A 21,868-nucleotide genomic window follows, 5' to 3' on the forward strand; every position below is an offset into this window, starting at 1 on the left:
TATGAGAGTGAATGAATGATGATTTTAAGTATTTAGGCTTTTAAATTATTGGGTCGAGGGTCCGGTCCCTCCAGAAGTCAGAGAAATGCTCCGAGCCCCTCTAATTTTCAAAGACCTTAGAACTTTAGGGGGAATTAGTGAAATCTTTTAGGGAAAAATGAGAAGGGAGTTAATTATTTGACTTTGTCTTGCTTGAAATGCACCAAGTGTAATGTCTGCCTTGCACTTGTGATGAAAGTGAAAATTAACACATTTAGAGACATTATCCATCACATGTGATTCTGCAACATCATCTACCTACCCTACCTACTTTAAGCTGACATTTTTTTCTTCTTTATTAGGGTGCACTTAGACTGGAAAACCCTTATCACACTTTATTTTCTTTTACATGCAGATATCTATCTAAGTCTAACCTTATTACATCCAAGGGCTTAGATTAAACTATTGAGCTCCTTTTATTCACTCTACCTATCTACTTATCTACCAAGATTAAACAATTTGGTCAGATTTTATTCTCTATCTCTAAAACATAAAATTGAAAATATGAACTAGTCAAGCTTAAGCTGTTTGACTATTCATCAATTGTGGCATAAGTTACAAGTTGCACACAATTTGTTTATTACATAAGAGTAAAAATTAGTGGCATTTAGACTTGCACACTTTCCTTGGTCTTTCTTTTGGTGGGGTTCATTTTCTTTCACTTTTTTGACCATTTTATTCTTTTCACCCTTTGATTTTTTTTTTAGGGTATACCCTCTTTACATTTTTTAAATTTTTTGATTTTTTGACAATATGGAAAACCTTTGCAACAAGTAAAGGTATGAACATATTACATAGCCCATCAAGTCAATCATGAAATATGACACCTATTGGTATAGGAGCATAACAGAAGGCATGCTTGAAGCGTTGATTGGACGACGCCTATTTTGTCACGGCCTCCATGAAAGTCAAGCTTTCTAGTCTATAGGCGACTCAGAAGAAGCTTCAAGTTGACAGTTCAGGACCAGCAATAGAGCAATTGGTCAAAGAAGTGAAGCAGGTGGTCACACAGTGCACCAGCCGAGGTGGCAGTCATACAGGTCGAGCTGGGAGGTCTTCGCGCCAAGATCTCCATGCCCACAGAGTGACTCGAGGGTGAGTCACCATGTTTGTGTTGGGGGCCTGTTGGGAACAGGTTCCCCCAAGAGCAGTTTTGGGGCTAAAAGCCCATGTTTTGGGACAATTTTGTAATAAAGTTGTAAAGTCTCCGCATTTTGTGGTCGCAGAGCATGAAGGTGTCAAGAGTCATAAAGGGTTGTCCACCCTTATTTTGTAAAGTGTCAAGTCGGCTGTAAAGATCTACCCATGGTCCGCGGACCATGGGATTGTATAAAAAGGAGCTAAGTAAGTAAGCTCTAAGTAGTTAGTAGCGAAATAGAATGGAAATGGTTTCTACATAGTGATCTATATTAGAGGAGTTTAAGTGTTTTCGGGCCTTAGCATAGGTAGAGGCTCTGCAGCTAAGTGCACAGAGGCCTAGGGTAGAAGTCTGCAGCTGAGTGCGCGGACCCCTGCAGTTGTGTGTGCAGGGTGGATAGAGTTTGTATTAAACTGGAGATATCAATAAAGAGAAGTATTTTGCAATTATTGTGTATTTAGTCTCTGTTAATGCATCTGATTATATTGCATTACGATCTAGGTTTATATTACAATGTTTATTTGATGCACGAATGTATGTGATTATATATGTTAATTGAATGCAAGTAAGAATATCAGTTTACGCGACAATAACTATAATTGATTGGTAAAATAAGTAAAACACTTGAGATAAATTGGGAACCTATACAATACATCATCATAGGAGTGCGAAAGTACCTGAACTGCTGGTTAGGGCTGCGTGAAGGTCAATCATACACCTTCATGGAGGTACTGAAGGATGGGATAGAGGGTAGATTGATAAGCCCTAAGGCTTAGCGACCTGTGCGAAGGTAGGAGCAGGGGGTATAAACTGACATCACGACCATCTCAAGGTGCGGAAACTTGGTTCCAGCATCCTCCCATACTGCTTCGGGTGAGACTTTGGTCCGTGCTCCGTGAGCTGATGCCGAAAGGGCTAGCAGTGTAGGGATTTGTTTCGCTGACTAACGTTGAACCTGGGTTAGGGCCCACAAAGCCAGCACACTGCGTGTGCATTATTCAACCTTTTTCACACCATTATATACATCAAGTTTCGAAATGCCGATGAGTGTGAAACCTTTGACATGTAGTATATCTCCTTATATGTCTGGAAACACATATCCTTAGTTAGTTTGAAATGATTGGCCAAAGGTGTACTAACTAGTTTTGCATCCTACATTTTAAAGATTTCCAACACCTTCTCTATGTACTCTCCCTAAGACAATGTTATTTTACAATTTTTCATGTATCTTGTTATTCTCCTACCTTGGATTTTCTTTGCAACACCCAAATCCTTCATCAAAAATGAATTGGATAATCTTTTGAGCACATTTAGACCCTTCATGTTATACCTCACAAGAAGCATCTCATCTACATATAATAATAAGATAATATAGCTACCATTATCTAGTCTCTTAAAATAAACATAGTTATTAGAATGGCATCTACCATAACCTTATTCTACCATAAACTCATTGAATTTCAAATACCATTGTCTTGGATCTTGATTAAATCCATATAAGATTTTCTTCAACCTGCATACTAATTTCTCCTTCCCTTTCACCTCATATCCCTATGGCTATTGTGTATAAATCTCTTTCTCCAAATCCCCATGGAGAAATGTTGTATTTATATATAAATATTAAGATGCAAATCTTCCACTACCTTTAGACTTAAAATAATTCAAATTGAAATCATTTTAACAACAGGGAAAAATTATTTCATCAATATATATATATATATATATATATATATATAACAAGTCTATCTGTGTACCTATTTTTTCCTCCATACTCTTCCTTCAATGTATAAACCCATTTATTCTACAATTTTATTTTGTCATCGGGAAACAAAACCAAGTCCCAATTCTAGTAATATGCCAAAATATCTATCTCTTCTTTCATGCCTTGCTCCCACTAATTTTTGGTTTCTTTGTACATTGTTTCTTTATATATTTCTATTTCACTAAAATCAGTAAATAATACATAATATAATGAAGGAGAGTATCATTGAGTAGATCATGGTAGATCCTATAACAACACTTATATTGGGAACGGGTCCCCTGGGGTCAATTTTGCGGTTAAAAGCCCAAGTTTTGTGTAAAGAATGTAAAGTATCCGCATTTTGTGGTCGCGGAGCACGAAGATGTAAATAGTCAAAAAGGGTTTCTGCCCTTAGTTTAGATAGTTTGTGTCGACTTGATGAGATCCTCCCTTGGTCCGCAGACCATGGGATTGTATAAAAAGGGAGTCTTAGAAGAGTCTAAGGTAGTTCATAAGTTTTTGGGAGAGTTCTAAGTAAGTCAATGGGTCTGTGAGAGCTAAGAGCAAAGAGTCTTAGCGTAGGAAGAGGCTCTGTAGCTGAGTGCGCAGACGCCTAGGGTAGAAGTCTGCAGCTGAGTGTGCAGACCCCTACAACTGTGTCCGCGGTAGTTAGTCTATACTGGAAATCTAGATTATCAATAAAGAGAAGTATTCTGGAATTACCTGTGTATTTTACTTCTGTTAATTGCATGCGATTATGTTATGTTGAATACTAGGTTTATGTTTTAATACTACTCTGATGTGCGAACCTATATGTTTCTCTTTATTATATGAACGCAAGTAAGAATATCTATTTACGCACGATAATTATAACTACCTATTAAGACAATATGAAACTAAGATAATCTGAGTAAATATAGAAGTAAGTGTAATTACAGAGGCGAGTAAGTGCTTGATCTATCTATTTAGGGTCCGCAAAGGAGGATCAAAGACTTTCACAGAGGCTTCAAGGACGAATAAGAGAAATACTTTGATAAGCCCTAAAGGGATTATTGATCTGTGTGAAGGAAGGGTTAGGGCATATAACCCACATCACAACCATCTCAAGGTGCAAAAAAATGGTTCCTGCATCCCCCCCATATTGCTTCAGGTGAGACTTCAATCTGCACTCCGTGGATTGATGTGGAAAGGGCTAGTAGTGTACGGATTTGCTTGGTTGCTTAACACTGAACCTGGGTCAGGGCCCATCAAGCCAACAAATGGTACTTTTGCTGGGATCGGGATCTGCATAATGAGATGCATGATTTCGCATCATTGGAATCCAACTAAGAAAGAGATCAAAGACTGGTTGAATATAAATATCCACACATTTGTGGTGCCGGAAAATAGGAATTCATGATTGACGAAAGAATAGTGGTTGGACAGATATCTCTACATAGTGATACATGAAATCTTCTTTTTCTCCTTCCCAGTTGAATTATAGATTGGATCATGAAGTTGGTAGACAACCAAGGAAGGTGGAGGCTTGACGGTCTGATTGTCTGGACCCCGAAGTTAGTGCAGAGATTGGAAGCCTCTGAAGATATGATCGCGTGCGTTATCGATCATTGGTTTGATCGAATCATAGGAGGATTTGTGACAGAGTTTGTGGTTGATACTTCGGTCAATTACAGCGAAGCAGAGCGCTGCTTCTTCAAAGGGGCACGAGGTAAGTATTTAAAATCGTTAAATACTTGGATTAAGATTCTATTGTGTGGAAAGTGGGTTATGCAGTTGCCTTGATGTTTGGGGCTACGCGAAGTGGAAGGACTTTCAAAGATAGAGGAAGAAAAGGCCCTGAATATAGCCCGCTGATTGAACCTCCTCTGAGTGACAACGAGGGAGCAACACAGGCTTCTCCGTAGAGCGTTATTCAGTTGATAAAGCAAAGGTTCCCATGAATACCTCATCCACCCACACCACCTCCATCTTCACCTCCACCGCTTACACCCTCACCCACACCACCACCATCTCTACCACCATTCAATATGTTGAACTCTGTAAAGCTACCTGTGGTCAAGGGTGTAGGAAATGAAGATCTGGACTAGTTTTGGTTCGTCTCGAAGTTTGTATGGGAAGCTCAGGGTATCACGCATGATAAAATGAAGAAAGAAACGTTGGTTAGTGCTTTGTAGGACTATGCACTAACTTGGTACATTAAGTACTATACAGATAACCCGATGTCCATGTTGGTAGACATCCAAACTATGTTGAATAAGGAGTTCAGTAGACCTAAGTATGAAGCGCAATCAATTGTGGGATTCAAAGAGATCGTGATGAAGCCTAGTGAGACACCATGGGATTTGGATCAAAGATTGAAGTGTATGATCCACAAGGCTAACATGAATCTGACTGATGGGCAACACTGCAAATGGTTTGTGGCCTTACTCCTGCCTTATCTAAGGGTTGCGCTATCACAACAAAATATTGGGACCCAGGAGGAAACTCTGGAAATCATGATGAGATTGCACGATACACCAATGTAGGATGCTAATCTAGGAGTTCAACAGATTCATGCGTAGTTGTAGAACCTTTGCCTCAAAATTCAAAATATGAAAAAAGACATAATAGCTCGACCAAAGGCGCGTGAAGAAGTGTGGTGCCTAAAGTACAAAATCCAGGGACATGACAAAGATCATTGTCCAATTTTCGCAAATTATGTTGCAGCAAGGGGACCAATGCCTCTGAGGCCAGAAGTTTAGGCAAGGCCAAGTATAGGGCCAGTGATGTGGTGTGCTATTTGTCAGGTAGCTAGGAAACATGCGACAGACAATTGCCATTTGCTACAGAAATTCGTACAGACACCGCAACAACTCTTTTACAACTTTTGTCAATTAGTGGGTCATGATGAGCACAATTGCTAGAGTTATGAATTAATGATGGAAAAGACACTTGGATACAAGGTGCAAGAAGAAAAGCAGCCTCTGAACCAAGGCACTGGAGGAGCGTGAGGAGAGTATCAGGGGCACGAATGAGGCCGAGGTGGAGGAGGACCTAGTAGAGGTCGAGGGAAGGTTATTTATTACAATTTTGGAGGACCATGACACTACACGCTAGACTGCTCGAATCCAACGCATCTGTCATGCCGCTACTGTACTTAGTTTGACCATGCAACGGAGGATTTTCCTATATTGTTACCTAAGATATGCGAGAAGGGAGAGCAACCTCAACAACCGACTCAAAACCTATAGATCATGAGGGCAGAGCCTTACGAGGAAGACCTTAAGGTAAATATTGTGATGTGAAGTGGAGCAGTGACTAGTGAGGATAAGGGGAAGCAGCCTGAAGAAGGTGAGTGGAAGTGAAGAAAATCTTCGTTGAGGCCTCTACCTCAGGGAGTCAAGAGAATCTGGCTAAGGAAATGGACTTGTCCATGATTACCATGTTCTTGGAGACCTGCATGAAATTGCTACGTGATAGTAAGGTTGTGAAGGGACTACATGAGCTAATCAATAGGTGCACTGGTAAGGAAAATGCTATTGACATACTGCACGTAGTTATAAATCTTGGTAAGCATAAGGAAAGAAATAGACGTGAGATGAGACTCACTGCACAGATAGGAGAATATGAGATGGATACGGTTATTTTAGATTTGGGGTCGGACACGAATGTTTTTCTGAAATAGACATGGGAGAGAATGGGGAGACCTGCGCTACAGTGGTCTCCGATTCATTTAAGGATGGTGAATCAACAGAAAATCATCCCAATGGGGAGGTTGCAGAGGGTAACAGTTGATATCGAAGGCATGAGTGCACTAGCTGATTTTGAAGTGATAGAGATTGTGGATGACGAGAATCCCTACCTCGCTCTCCTTGGGATTGATTGGGCCACTGACATGAATGGGGTAATCAATCTAAAGAAGAAGAAGATGATATTTGAGAAGAAATCGCTCCGCATAGTGGTGCCACTAGACCCTGCAGAAGGACCGCGCTATACTAAACCGATCCGCGATTATGAAAGTGATGACAATTTGGACCAGATTTACAAGATAACGACGCAAGATCAAGATTGGGTGAATCCTATAATAGATGGACGTATATCATGGGACCGCAAAAGTTCTTGCACATCAGATTCAGACAAAGAACTGGAGCACTGGCAGAATTGACTGCATGAAGTATCTACGCTGCGCTGTAATATGATGACCAAGTCGTTGCGCTGTGTATCATCAGAGGTAAGAAATTTGCCTTACTATGATGGTTTAACTGATGTTGATCACTTTTTGGATGCATTTGAGAGAGAAGTGCCAGAGAAACATCACTTCCAGGCCCTGGATTGGGCGTTGCATGCTACACCTGCGAGATGGTGGGGCATTCACAGGGACAGTTTTAATGATTGCCGCGTATACAGAATAATGATGAGAGTGTGATTTGGTCACCCACAATTATGGATAATAGAAATATATGATGGGAGAAATGATCCCCGTGACCATTTGGACAAATGGACTGAAGCGTATGGAACGAAGCCTTAGCCGGAGTGGGTACATCTGTTTTGTCATACTTTGGATGTTATACCGATGACTTGATACTTGGAGACGGAACTCTACCATGGCACTGATGAATGGGATGTTTTGCGCCAAGGATTTTTTATGACGTTCAACTTTGAGGATGGGTTTGAAAGTATTGATGAAGCATTGCAAGAGGTTAAAGCAACAATTTTTAGGATATCGCAGGATCCTCTAGATTTGATTCAACCTGATTGGACTACCCAGTTGAGCCACGTGCTGGAGTGCTACAATGTAACAACAGAAGAAGAAGATGAAGACCTGAGGAAGATTAATATTCCAGAGACTGAAGGTCACCGCGAAGTTGAAGGACCGCAACTAAAGAACCCCGACATAACCAAGCCACTCAAAGCTAGACAGGTGAACATTGGCATGGAGGCAGAGCCAAAGTTTGCAAAGATTGGGGACTAATGGGATGACACGACATTAGATAAGGTCTCCGAATTACTCCACGAATATCAAAATATGTTCCCCATGAAGTTGTCAGATATGAAAGGGATAATATGAGACTTGGGTGTCATGAATATCACCCTAAAACCAAACGCGAAACCTGTGAAGAAAAGACCTTACCACCTCAATCCAAAGTATAAAGAAAGGGTTCGCTTAGAGTTAGATAAGATGCTCGTGGAAGGTATCATTGAACTGGTGGAAGAATTTGATTGGGTGAACCCAATAGTAGTTCAGGAAAAGAAGTTGAAGGAAGAAATAAGGATATGCGTAGACCTCAGGAAGTTGAATGATGCCTGTGTGCATGAACCCTTCCCAACTCTATTAACCGATGAGGTCTTGGATAATGTTGGCGGCCAAGAAGCATATTCGTTCACTGATGGGTTCTCTAGGTACTATTAGATCAAGATCACACCGGAGGACAGAAGTAAGACAACCTTTGCGATTGAATAGGGATGCTTCCAGTATATGGTGATGCCTTTTGGGCTGAAGAACGCGATGACGATCTTTTCATGCATAGTCATCGCAACGTTAAAAGATTTCATTCACAAATTTATGGAGGTATACTTTAATGATTGGACAGTGTTTGGATTGGTAAAGATCCATGTGGCAAGTCTACGCTTGATTCTAGATACATGCTGGAGATACCAGATCACGCTCAATTTGGAGAAATGCTTGTTTTGTGTCCCTTTTGGGATCTTGCTAAGTCATGTGGTATGCAAACAAGACTTGATGGTATACCCTGCGAAGATCACGGTCATAATCAATTTGGAAGCACCAAGGAGTGTGAAATAGTTGCTCACAACATTGGGGCATACGAGATACTATAGGAAAATCATCAAGAGCTATGCCTAGATCACTGCACTGATGGAAAAATTGTTAAAGAAGGATGTTACGTTCTGTTGGAATGAAGCATGCCAAAAGAGTTTGGATGTGCTAAAGGATAAAATGGTCACCACACCGATCCTAGTCTTCTTGGATTGGAAGAAGGAATTTCATGTGCATGTGGACACGTAATGTGTTGCACTGGGAGAAGTACTGACAAAGGCCAGTGAAGGGGACTTGGATCACCCTATAGTGTTTGCAAGTAGGAAGCTATCCAAAGCTGAGAAAAATTATTCCATGACAGAGTGCGAAGGATTAGCTATGGTGTACGCGCTCCAGAAGTATACAGACCATTCTGCATTGAAATACCTGGTCAACAAGCCTGTGTTGGGGGGGAAGATATGTAGGTGGTTGTTTTTGTTCCATGAATATGACTTTGAAGTCATTGTGAAACCAGGACGATTGAATGCAAGACTAGATCATCTGTCACACATTGTCTGACGTGCATCTCTTTGCACTGCGCATTGTGGACAATCACTTTGAAGATAATATACACTTCCTGATGACAGGAGAGGCTCTGAAAGGATATACAAGTCAATAGAAGAAGGAATTGGTGGTGCGCACGACAGACTTTTTTGTCATTGTAGGGCACTTGTACAAAATGGGATTAGATGAAATATTGCAACGTTATGTGCCAAAGTTTGAATGAAACAACATCCTCACTGAGGCTCATAGCAGAGCCGTGCGAGGTCATTATGCAGGAAAAGCATCAGTGCAAAAGATTTTATGCGTTGGGTTGTGGTGGATGACCTTGCAAAAGGATTCAAAAGTGTATTGTAGGGCATGCGACACATGCCAAAGGACTGGTAGACCCTTGCACAAGAATGAGCTACCACTGAATCCTCAGATATCGTTACAACCCTTCGAGAAGTGGGTGATTGACTTTATGGGACCGATTCAGCCTCTAGGGAAGAAGACAGGTGCGTGGTACATCAGCACCGCGACTGAATACTTAACCAGATGGGCTGAGGCATAGCTTGTGAAGGAACGTACAAGCGCGACAATAGAAAAAATTATCTTGAGTACATGCTGACAAGGTTTGGTTGTCCAAAAAATTTAATGAGCGATCGCGATACACATTTTCTTAATGAGACGATCAGCGTGATGATGGAGGAATTTCAGGTTTACCATCAGAAGAGCACGCCATATCATCCGTAGGCTAATGGGATGGTGGAAGCGTTTAATAAAATATTGGAGAATGCGGTAACAAAAGTTTGAAATTCTCAAAGAAACAATTGGGATGTGCACATGCCCGCGGTGGTATGGGCTTATAGAACGACTTGCAAGAAGTTGACTGAACAAACGCCGTTTAGACTGGTTTATGGCATAGAAGTTGTGATGTCGATGGAATACATTGTACCTAGTCTATGTGTAATGGAATTCACAGGAATGGTGGATCACGGAGCCCTGCAAGAGAGTCTCTCACAGCTAACAGAACTTGAAGAGGATAGATTTCTAGTTGGATTATATCAACAAGTTCAAAAGGAGCGCGAAAAGGCATGGCATGATCGGCACATCAAACTACGCACCTTCAAGGTAAATGATTTAGTTCTATTATATGATAGTGAGTTTGATAAATTTCTAGGAAAATTTCAGATGCATTGGTTGGGGCCCTATGTCATCAAAGAGATTACGTTGGTGGAGAAATTCAGTTGGTAAAGTTGAATGGAGAACCATTCCCAGGGAGTGTGAATGGCAGGATTGAATCCATACACCAGCGATCCGGCTAGATGACTACATGATGGAAGAACAGTCTTAGTGCTCCAAGCAGCGGAAAGGAGGTGCGGGACTATAAACTACACTGCCCGGGTTGTGGAGTTTCACGATTGGGAAACTGCGCGAAACGAAGGAATGTCACAGTGTCAGCAGAAATGTGCGAGGAGCTGTGCTATCGAAGAAGGGGCCGCACAAGGAAGCCTAAAAGTGACCATTATGGTCACTATTCATGACTTGACAGTGAGAGAACGGCTAAATGGAGTGGGGAGCAGCATTTAAGTCATAATTTAAGGGCAAGATCTTTGAAAATCTACCGCCAATCCAACATTTATGAACAAATTGTGGGGGGGACAGTCGGATTTGAATTCGAAATGCCTATAAATTACCGGTGGCTGCCTAGCAAAAAAAACTTTGCATTTTGAGAATTGAGGGGTTGAGCTCTCAGGCACATATGAACCGTGAGTATTTTGAATCTTTGACAGTGAGTTCAGCGTTTGAGAAGTTGCCAAAGGAAACGTAGGAGTTGTTGTCTATTATCATGTCGGCACCGCAGAAACCGTGAGTGCTGGAGAAGCAATGTCAACTGAGGAAGTTACCCTAGAGATAGCAAGTGTTGAAGTACCTGCAGAGGTACCCAAATCGTCGAGGTCACCTAGGATGAGGCCTACACCATCGAAAGAGGGTCCGAAAATGAAGAAAGATAAGCAGAAAGTGACACCTACGTGCGAGTGTCACCCAAAAAACACCCGCAGAAGGAAAAGCCCACTGCACAGGAGAAGGGCAAGGTAGTTGACTTAGAACTTGAAGAAGACAGTGAAGAAATCAATATGGGTGGGGACGACATTGACATGGGGCTGAGGATGTTGATGTTGAAGGGTCCAACCCTATCTCTAAACTACTCGAATACATTCCTCCGTGCGGAGGAAAGGCAAAGGTCCCCAAGGACATTGATGAGAGCAAGGTCACACTGCATACACCATTGTTTCTGGACAAGATCGCATTTCACGAACCATGCCCGATGCATGCCCCCCTTTTAAAGCTGGAGGATTGGGATTTATTCAATACAGAGTGCTTTCCCCACTTAGCGACTGATTATTTCATGTGTTGTGTCTTCTATAAGGACACTGGTGTGACCGTGTTGGAGCCAAGGAAATGGATAAAAGGGGTGGAAAAGGCAGGACTTCTAAACATGCTATGGGTTCCGCATTACAACCACAAACCCATAACCATGATAGTGATCAAACAACTATTATACTTGGTGCACGATGGGTGCCTGTGACTAGAAGAACCAATACCAATCACTGACATGCTGATCCATAGGATCACTCGGTTGCCACAGTCAGGATTAAATCCGGCCATGGCATTTGGTTGAAAGACAGGTGAGTGCAACCTCACAAGGCAAATGAAGGACAAATTTAAGCTCGTCAAGAAGCCATGTGGCTATTCCATTTCTAGTATAACTACCCCACAATCAAAGTAGCCATCCAGATCCTAGCAGGGAAAATTATGAGAAAGTGTCACATAGATGAAGTGCTAGCACCGGTTGTATCATTAGCAGCCCAGTACATGGAGGGTGTACAATTCAATTTAGCATGCTATCTCTATAGCGAGTTCCTCGTGAACTGTAGAGAGGCATAGGACCATAACAAAACCTTTCACTATGCATGGCTGCTACTATCCATAGTACTGGTTGCATGGCAGTTACCAGAGGATAGTCAGTTTCCTCTAGTCGCGCATGATTTACCAGAAGTAGTGAGGTTCGATTCTCTTTAGGCCACCAAGGACCCCCAAAGGGTCAAGGATACCAGGATCTTTTGGATCTTGATGGAGATGAGTATCAACATGGCCATCAACCGTAAACTGTGGTTGTCACCGACTATCTTCGACCAGTTGGTAGAGTATGTGGAGTTCAAGGCGGACTTCCACTGTGTCTCCATGCGAGCATGGAAGGACCCTGAGAAAAAGTGGTATGACCTTCCATACCTCTCCATAGACGATGCAATCACAACGGTCCTCGACCACTGGCCAGCAGAGTGGCGCATGGCCTCAGACTTGACAGCTGTGTCTAGCAAGTCTATAGCGAAGCGTAAGAAGGAAGAGGCCAGACTAAAGATGGAATAGTTGGCCGAGAAGAGGAAGAAAGAGGTCGAGGACAAAGCTAAAGTGGAGCGCCCTGCCAAAAAGCAGAAAGAAGAGTAGGAAGAAGAGGAGGAGTGTGATTCTGATAGGAGTCAAAAATCTCCATCCCCGGAGACAGAAGAGGAAGAGAAGCGATCCGACCAAGGAGGAGTAGACCCAGAGACTACCCCATTCCAGGTTAAGCGCAATAGGGAGCAGGAGAAAGTAAGGCTAAGGAAGAAGTCCAAGGCCAAAAAAACGTCCCTCGACCCAATCACCTTGACAAAGGGTGATTTGAACGACATTGGAGATGCGGTGAGGGATGCGACCGTGGAACTGCTGCAGCAGTTTGAGCAGTAGTAGCAATAGGCCTTGGATGCCATTCAAAAGGTTTTGTGCGAGCTGTAGATCCAGGCATCACAGGTACAGACCAATGTGGGGCGAAGTAGGGCGATGTCAACTAGTTTGGTGCCTGGAACATTGGAGGCAGCAGAAATGGTGCGCATGTTGGATCCTCAGGCCATAGTGCTGCTGGATGGAGCACTGACTGCAAAAGCAAAAGCTGACAGGGCCATTATCAGTGCCCTCAAGAGGGTTGGGCTAAATTTAGCCACAGTTCCAAGTGAAGCCCTTCACACCTTGCAAGATGGTGTGATCGTGGAACTTCAGGCTTGAGAACAGTGCGCCTTGAACATTATCAGTGAGCAGAATGTGAACAACGCTCAGTTGGTTGCACAGAAGAATTTTTCCATTGATCTTCTTAAGGCCACCACAAAAAAGAATGAGCACATGACCAAGGTGGTGGCTGAGGCATGCAGGACTGTGCTAGAGCTGGATATTCCTGAAGATGCACCAGTGGATGTGAGAATTCAGAAGCTCGCTGTCGAAGTGTGCAGAACAAAGCTGGCTAAGGTTCAGTTTGAACTAAACCTTAAAACTACAAAGCTCGAGTTGAGGGCCCATCCTTCAACTCCACCAGAGGTTAAAGAGTAGTGCGCAGCTGCTGTCAAAGATGCAGTAGCAACTATAGATGTCATCATGAAGGAGTGCACTGCACCCATAGAGCAGTCGCTGAAAGTAGGCACAAACCTGCAGGAGGATCCCACTGTGTAGAGGCTGGAAACAGAGGTGCAGGAGTTGTAGCAGAGATATGATGAGGTTAAAGCGACGACACACACCATCACCATTACATAAAGGTTAGCAAAGCTACAGGAAGCAAAGGTGCTGAAAGAACAGGTGGATGCAACTCAGCGCAAGGAGACAGTACTCAAGGCCATATTGGGGAGGCCTATGTACTAACTACCTCCATTGAAGGGAAATTGGCCAGTCTGCAGGCAGACAACGCAGAGCTAGCGATGGAGTAGTTGGTCGAGCAAGTGAAGTAGGTGGCAACACAGTGCACCTCCAAAGTCACAGTGGAACAGGTGGAGCCGGGAGGTCTCCGCAACAATATCTCTGTGCCAGCAGAGTCACTCGGGGGCGAGTCACCAGATTTGTGTTGGGGTGCTGTTGGGAACGAGTCCCCTGGGGTCAATTTTTGGGTTAAAAGCCCAAGTTTTGGGGCCAAGATCCAAAGTTTTGTGTAAAGAATGTAAAGTCTCCACATTTTTTTGGTCATGAAGCACGAAGATGTAAACAATCAAAAAGGGTTTCTGCCCTTAGTTTAGATAGTTTGTGTCGACTTGATGAGATCTGCCCTTGGTCCATGAACCATGGGATTGTATAAAAAGGGAGTCTTATAAGAGTCTAAGGAAGTTCATAAGTTTTTGGGAGAGTTCTGAGTAAGTTAATGGGTCTGTGAGAGCTAAGAGCGAAGATTCTTAGCGTAAGAAGAGGCTTTGTAGCTAAGTGCGCAGAGGCCTAGTGTAGAAGTCCACAACTGAGCGCATAGACCCCGCAGCTGTGTGCACACGGTAGTCAGAGTCTGTATTGGAAATCTAGATTATCAATAAAGAGAAGTATTCTGGAATTACCTGTGTATTTTAGTTCTATTAATAGCATGCAATTATGTTATGTTGAATACTGGGTTTATGTTTTAATACTACTCTAATGCACGAATCTATATGTTTCTTTTTGTTATATGAACACAAGTAAGAATATCTATTTACGCACGATAATTATAATTACATGTTAAGACAGTATGAAACTAAGAGAATCTAAGTAAATATAGAAGTAAGAGTAATTACAAGGGCATGTAAGTGCCTAATCTATATATTTAGGGTTTGCGAAGGATGATCAGAGACTTTCGTGGAGGCTTCAAGGATGAATAAAAGAAATACTTTGATAAGCCCTAAAGGGCTTATCAGTCTATGTGAAGGAAGGTTTAGGGCATATAACCAACATCAAAACCATCTCAGGGTGCAGAAACTTGGTTCTTACAACCCCCCCATAATGCTTCGGGTGAGACTTCAGTTTGCGCTCCGCGGATTGATGCCAAAAGGGCCTGTAGTGTAGGGATTTTCTTTGCTGCTTAACGTTGAACCTAGGTCAGGGACCATCAAGCCAATAACTTGTAGGGTTTCGAGGTACATTTTTTTGTTGTTTCTGAACATTTTTATTTTATGGCAGCTTTGAAATTTCATTCTCAGTGATTTCATTAACCTCTATGTATTATATTTTTTCCTTTCCTTGTTTCTTTCCCACAACTAATATTTGTCTATGACCTTCTCATTAAATAATTCATTTATACTTCTAATGATTTTGTGATTTTATGTAATCCCATAAGTGATAACCAAAATCATTAACTTCGTATTCAACAAAAGTACATTTCTCGGATTTTTTCCTCATGCTCTAGTCTATTTTCTTTATCAATATGGAAAAATGCTTCACAAGTAAAAGTCTTCCAAAATAAGTATTTTACCATTTTACCTATCCATGTTGATGGGCTCTTAAATTACCTTTTAATTATTTATCATGTTACTAAGGAACTACTCATTTAATTGTCAACCTGGTGTTTGTATGAACTTGTGAACTATCATGCACCATATATGCTAGCATAATATTGTTAATTTGTTGATGAGGTTGTAATGTTCTAAATGAATGTCACAGAGCAATATATTAAAGTTCCCCCACAAGTCACTGAGAAAACTAAACCACCCTTGCAAAATTGAAATGGCAGACTTTTATCTAGTGGGCTTAGGAAGCTTATTGTTGTAACCCCCAACACAGGTAGACTCTTACTAATCTAAGTTACAGGAAAGGAAATACCACTCCTCTACCTAGTGGGATTAAGAATCTAGTTGTTGTAACCCCCAACATAGGTACAATACACCACATAGGCAAAAACTAAATCACATAGCCATCAAAGTGGTGACTTTTCCAAGGATTAGATGATCTTAAATTATGTAACAATTATGTACATGAGATGCAATGCTAGCAAGCTATAATAGAAAGGAATAAACCAAAAACTGCAATGTAGAAGATTCAAACCACAATTATGATGTAAGAAATCTTATTACAAAAAAAAAATTGCAATTCTTGTGAAACAAACTAAGGAGACAGAGTATTTGGAAACATAGTGAACAACTTAATCCTAAAAACCAAGTATTATACTTTTATAATTAGTGATTGTACTAATATAAAGAATAGAAAACAAAAAAATTATTAAGATAATTGAAATGTCAAGAAATACTGGAAACTAAATTATATAGTTACAGTAAGTACCTAACTAAGGACGGGGACCTACCTCCTTAGGTGAGGCACTAGTTATAAGAGAATAAAAGCACTAATTAATCACCACACCATTTAGACTGATGAAATGAAAATGAGAGATGAGCATATAGTAAGAATTCGAAATGCAAATTACAAGCAGAGATTTTCTCTATCCTTTATTTCTCCTGTTTTGGCTCAAGCAGAGTTAGGTTTTCATACTTATTACTTGTTATGTTAAATTAGGAGATTGAGGGATAACCATGAGAATATTCAGATTCTCAACGTGTTTCCCTCTTTTAAAACAATTTCTCAAAAAGATACAAAAGAAAAAACAATGCTAACTCTTTCAATTGTGTGACAGGTGGCAGATGGGTTGTTGGGCCTGATGTGGTAAGCTTTTTTTTGTTGGATGACCTTTGGCCTTTATCACTTTCCTTGATTCGGTACACAAGTTGTGGGAAATCAGTGTTCAACAACTAGAGTTTTACCTACCATTGAGTTGTGCTAGCTGCCCGAGAGCTGTAGCAATCATATCAATAGGTAATTTTCATCTCGTTCTAGCAATAGTTTCCAGGAAAGTTACAGCATCAAACCTTGGGTGAATCACAACACAAGATGAGCATGTTTCAACACCAAGAAAAGCATGTTGCGGCATTGATTTTAGGGAAATTTGTATCACTAGCATTACAATAGTGATCATGTTGCAGCAAGGCTTCTAGATTCCATCATTTTGTAGTAGAAAGGAAACAATAGTGTTGTAGTAGTGTTATCAAGGGAGTTACAACAACACATGTCGTTGCTATAATGGGTCATGGTGATGTGACGAAAATATGTGGGAGTTGTAACAACACAGGAGTGTTGAAACACTTATGCTATATAGATATGAGGATATTGTTGCAACACAAAGGTTTTGTAGCACTTGCATTATAGCAATATGAAGATGTTGTTTCAACATTAAAGTATTGCACCAACACTAGGAGTATTGCAACAATTGCACCTACACAAAATGCCTAAAGTATTTTCTCATAGTTTTCCACAAGTTAGCACAAAGAGGTAAATTATTACCCAAATATACAAGACTATATATCAAAATGGAATAATGAAAAGGTAATTATACCTTAATCAAAAATGAATTCTTGCGGTCAAAAAGGTGATGAAATGACATGGAAATGGAAAATTGTGTGCAAAAAGGTATTGGACAGGTGCTAAAAAATGCCAATTTTGGGCACCCGTCATCTCCCCCTAGAAAAAAATGTTGCATTCCCCTATACAATTAGGAATTCAGTCTAAGTCTATGAGGGTTTGTCTCTCATGGAGTTTGTTGACATTATATTCAACCTTCCCTACTTCATGGGCATGATAGCAACCTCTTATTTCTTCAAGATCCCTCCAAAAGGCAAGTTTTTCCTTCTTGGACATGTTGTAGTCTCTCTGATAACTTGTGGAAGGTAGCTAGATCATTGGGTAGTGGAATTTGAGGCCTACCCAATGGTTTCCATAATTATATATGCATTTAATATATTGATGCACTCTCTTCAAATCCACTCTAAGGTTACTATGGTTGAATGGTTCCTTTAGGAATATGTCCTTTGTGGCCTACCTCCAGCACTAAGTGCACCCTTCTACAACTTACTTTGATAAAATATGAAATTGTGCTTTGCAATGATTAATGCCCTCTTTTCTATTTTTGGCTATAAACTTTACATGTTGTGGGGAGTTCACCCAGCTATCATGTGCAAGGAGAACATTCTTAGGCCTTTAATACTCCCCTTTGATCCATAAATTACATTTGATGTTATTCTCTACCACTTGGTGACTAATTGACTAGTCAATGTGGTTGCTCAGGTAAAAATATCTTAGCTAAACATCTCCCACAAAATGGTTGGGGTTCCAGATTGGGTCATCATGCAACAAAATATTGTGTTGGTATAACTCACACAATAAGTTATTTTCTTCATTAGTGCATGCTTATTAGGCTTCCAAGAACATGCATAGGGAAGTGATCTCATATGGTTTGGAGGTCATGATAGATTTACTCTTAAACATGAGTTTTTTCTCTTGTAAGTACATGTTGTACATAGGGGAAGAAGCATGGTGAATAAGCACATATTCCACCAACATCCCAACTTGAATATTTACAATATGTAGCTTTTCCACTTGCTTCTATATTTCAATGGTTTCTCAACCTCCTTATCAATTCCTTCATCCATTAATCCCATTTGGATTTGTCAGCTTCTAATTATTCTTCCCTAAGTTTTCTAACAATTTGTTGATGCTCCTTGATAGGCATTATTCCCTCTTTATAGGTTACCATCACTCCTTTCCCCTTGTCTTCCTTAGCCTTCTCCCACTAGTCTTGAAGGTTTATCGAAATTAATTGATCCTTCATTAAATTAGGATTTGTCTAAGTGGAAATTTCTAACAATTGAAGTTAGAAATCCTTGTCCTAATGATGAACCTAGATAGAGGTTTGAAACATGTCGACCCTAAGTATTCTATGTGATTTCTCTAGAAGATTTTGGCTTAATTCAAGTTCCTCATTTTCCATTTGAAAAACTCTCTCTTGGGTTGATCTACTGTGTATTTTTTTTGGATTGTATCCCATGTCTCAAGAAGAGTATCATCCTTATATTTTTTTCAAGGAATCTTGTTTCCTGAGTAAGGCAATCTAATTCTCCCAATGATCGATTTTTGCAATTTTTCCTAATAATAGATTATTACAATGGTGTGATAGAAAGTGCACTTGTTGATTTCTCCTTTCTAAGTGGAAATCCTTGTCTTGATGATGAACCTAGATAGAGGTTCGAAATGCATCGACCCTAGGTATTCTATGTGATTTCTTCAGAAGATCTTGGCTTAATTCAAGTTCCTCATTTTCCATTTGAAAAACTCTCTCTTGGGTTGATCTACTGTGTTTTTCTTTTTTTGATTGTATCCCATGTCTCAAGAAGAGTATCATCCTTTTATTTTTTTTCAAGGAAGCTTGTTTCCTGAGTAAGGCAATCCAATTCTCCCAAGGATCAATTTTTTCAAATTTTCCTAATGATAGGGTAATGCAATGGTGTGATAGAAAGTGCACTTGTTGATTCATCCTTTCTAAGCTTGTAAATTTTCTTGAAGCTTTGAGTGGAAGCCTTGATCTACTATGTTGCATCCTTCTCTTGCAACTATGTTTCAACTTGTTATTCATCTACTTGTCCTTCTTGGGTTGTAGAAAAATCAATTCCCAAGACTTTTCCTAATGGTTATTGTGTTTCATTAGGTGCTTGTTCTTCCTAAGTTACCCTTATTGGTTCTTGTGTGGAAAAAGGGGATCCTTTTCTTTGTTTTTTGCTGCAACAAACACCTCCTCTATAATTAGAGTTGTAACAGGTGTTCCCTCTTCAACATCCACTCCTATTGGTTCTTGTTTTACAATAGGGTTTTTGATTTACATTTCAATTTCCACCCATGTTTATTCTTTTTTTATAGTAGGGGTTGTAATTTTAGCACAATGAAATTTCCCTTCTAATGTGTTTTACTGAGAACACTTTATTTCTAGGATAGCCACATATTCAATCCTCTTGGTGGTCCTCCTCATTTGTGTCATTGGAGGTGTGTTTCCTATAATTTCTAGGTCATTTTCATGGATTTTTTCTTCCTCTATCTCTTGTGGCCACATGTTAACCTCTTACCCTACTTCAGAACCTTTAGAAGTTATAGCAGAGGGTTCCTCCAATCTTGCAGTTGTAGCAGTAACTATTGGAGTTTCAACAAAGGATTCTCTTGATGTTGCAGTAGTAGCAACAACTGGTGGAGTTGTAGTAGCTAGTTCTCTAGCCAATGGTGCAATTGGTGCCTCTCCTCTGACCCTTAGTGCTATCTCTACTTCATCCTAGGTGTGTTCCTCTCACTAGAGGGAATTTTATCTTAATAGTTTGATAAAGTCATGGTGTGACAATCCATCCTTGGGCCTACTAGCCTTTTGTGCATTATTTGTAATCTGTTGAAGTGTCCTCCATAGAAAGTATGGCATATTGATCAAGATTTTATGCCTTAGGTGATAAAACATCCTTAGATGATGCCAACACATGAATCCATGGTGCCCCTCCCAAGTGATGTACTATGGATAAGAATAGCTACGTTTGCACATGGTGTTGGTAGAGATTTTTTGTTAAAACCACTTCCTTTTTCTTATAAGATCCTCTCATGGTTCAAGGAACTATTCCATTTGTTTTGGCTTTGGTTTCATCATGAAATAATATATTTACCTAACATGTGGTAGTCCAAACATTGCAGTAATTGTGTCATCATCCAGTTGGCCCATTTTCCCTTTTACCATCGTCTAATCATTCTAAAGGTTAAGAACACAGTCTAATGCCAGATCATCGTCACAACCTTGTAGTTGCTCGACATAGATAATACAACCCCTAACTTGAAAAATTACCAATATGTTCTCATAATCCTACAATAGAAGAGTCTTTGTGGACTCTCTATAGTTTAGTGAGCCCCCCATTTTCCCTTTTCTCAATGCCCAAATAGACTACTACTTTCACAGTTGAATGTTAGTTCATTAGGTGTCAGTTTCTAACAATTGAAAGGTAATTATGGGGTAATTGTGTAGATTGTTTCATTGGTTATAGCAGCGATGAAATGTAATGAATGCAATCTTGTCAAAGTGAATTCAATTAGGCCAATCAGTTTTATTCATTATGCACATGGAAGAACATACCATTGTGCTTATTGTGAGTTTTCCTCTAAGCTAGCAGCATTAAGTTGTCATATTCCATGTCCCCTAATGATATCACTTAGTACATGGAAACAATAGTCATCCTTTCTAGCGGGCATGTTGCAACATTGTTTGGTGCAACATGGTGTTTTGCAGCACTCACTAAACCTAGAGTTGTAGCATGTGTCAGGATGACGTTGCAACACTACGTTAGGCTTGTGTTGCAACAATGATCACTGCATCAATTTCATCATGAGGATTGTCAAATTGTTGTGAAATTTTCTCATTGAAAAGGTGTCGTAGAAACCATATTGGTTCTTCTAGGTGAAAGTTGTGTCAAGACTTCATTACATGGGTGTTGTAGCATCAGTGTTGTAGCCACCAATAGTTGGAGTTGCAAAAATGGTGTTGCAGTAATGGTGTTGTACTTTTCCCTACAAAAAAAATTATTAGCAAGTTAAGAAATATGAAGAATCTGCAAGTCTCATGAGTAGGAGGGTTCTAAAATAACCATCATGAAACAGTGAATTTCTCATGTACTCATTAGTTATTTAGATATTATTTATTTTTTGTTAACATGTCATGCGCTAGATGGGATTGTTTTCACATTCCATGCGCCCAAGTGTGCCTTTTCATAGATTTTCACAAGTAGACTTTGTTTTCTATTTTTATTTTTATTTTTTTGAAGGGGGAATGGTATTTAAGAATGATTCATCTAACAAGGATTTCTCCCTTACATACAATCTCCATCACTACTGGGCTATCCATATAAAGTATAGTCGTACAATATTCATCATACATGCTTGAAAATGTGTTGGCTCAATGAGCTTTTGATAATTATGTCAAAGATCAGAGTACACAGTTACACTGATGAGACACTAGCTC

The sequence above is a fragment of the Pinus tabuliformis genome, chromosome 9 (genome assembly GCF_031772625.1).
Source record: "Pinus tabuliformis cultivar Carrire ecotype Pingquan chromosome 9, CPIR1, whole genome shotgun sequence".
NCBI classification, from domain to species: domain Eukaryota; kingdom Viridiplantae; phylum Streptophyta; class Pinopsida; order Pinales; family Pinaceae; genus Pinus; species Pinus tabuliformis.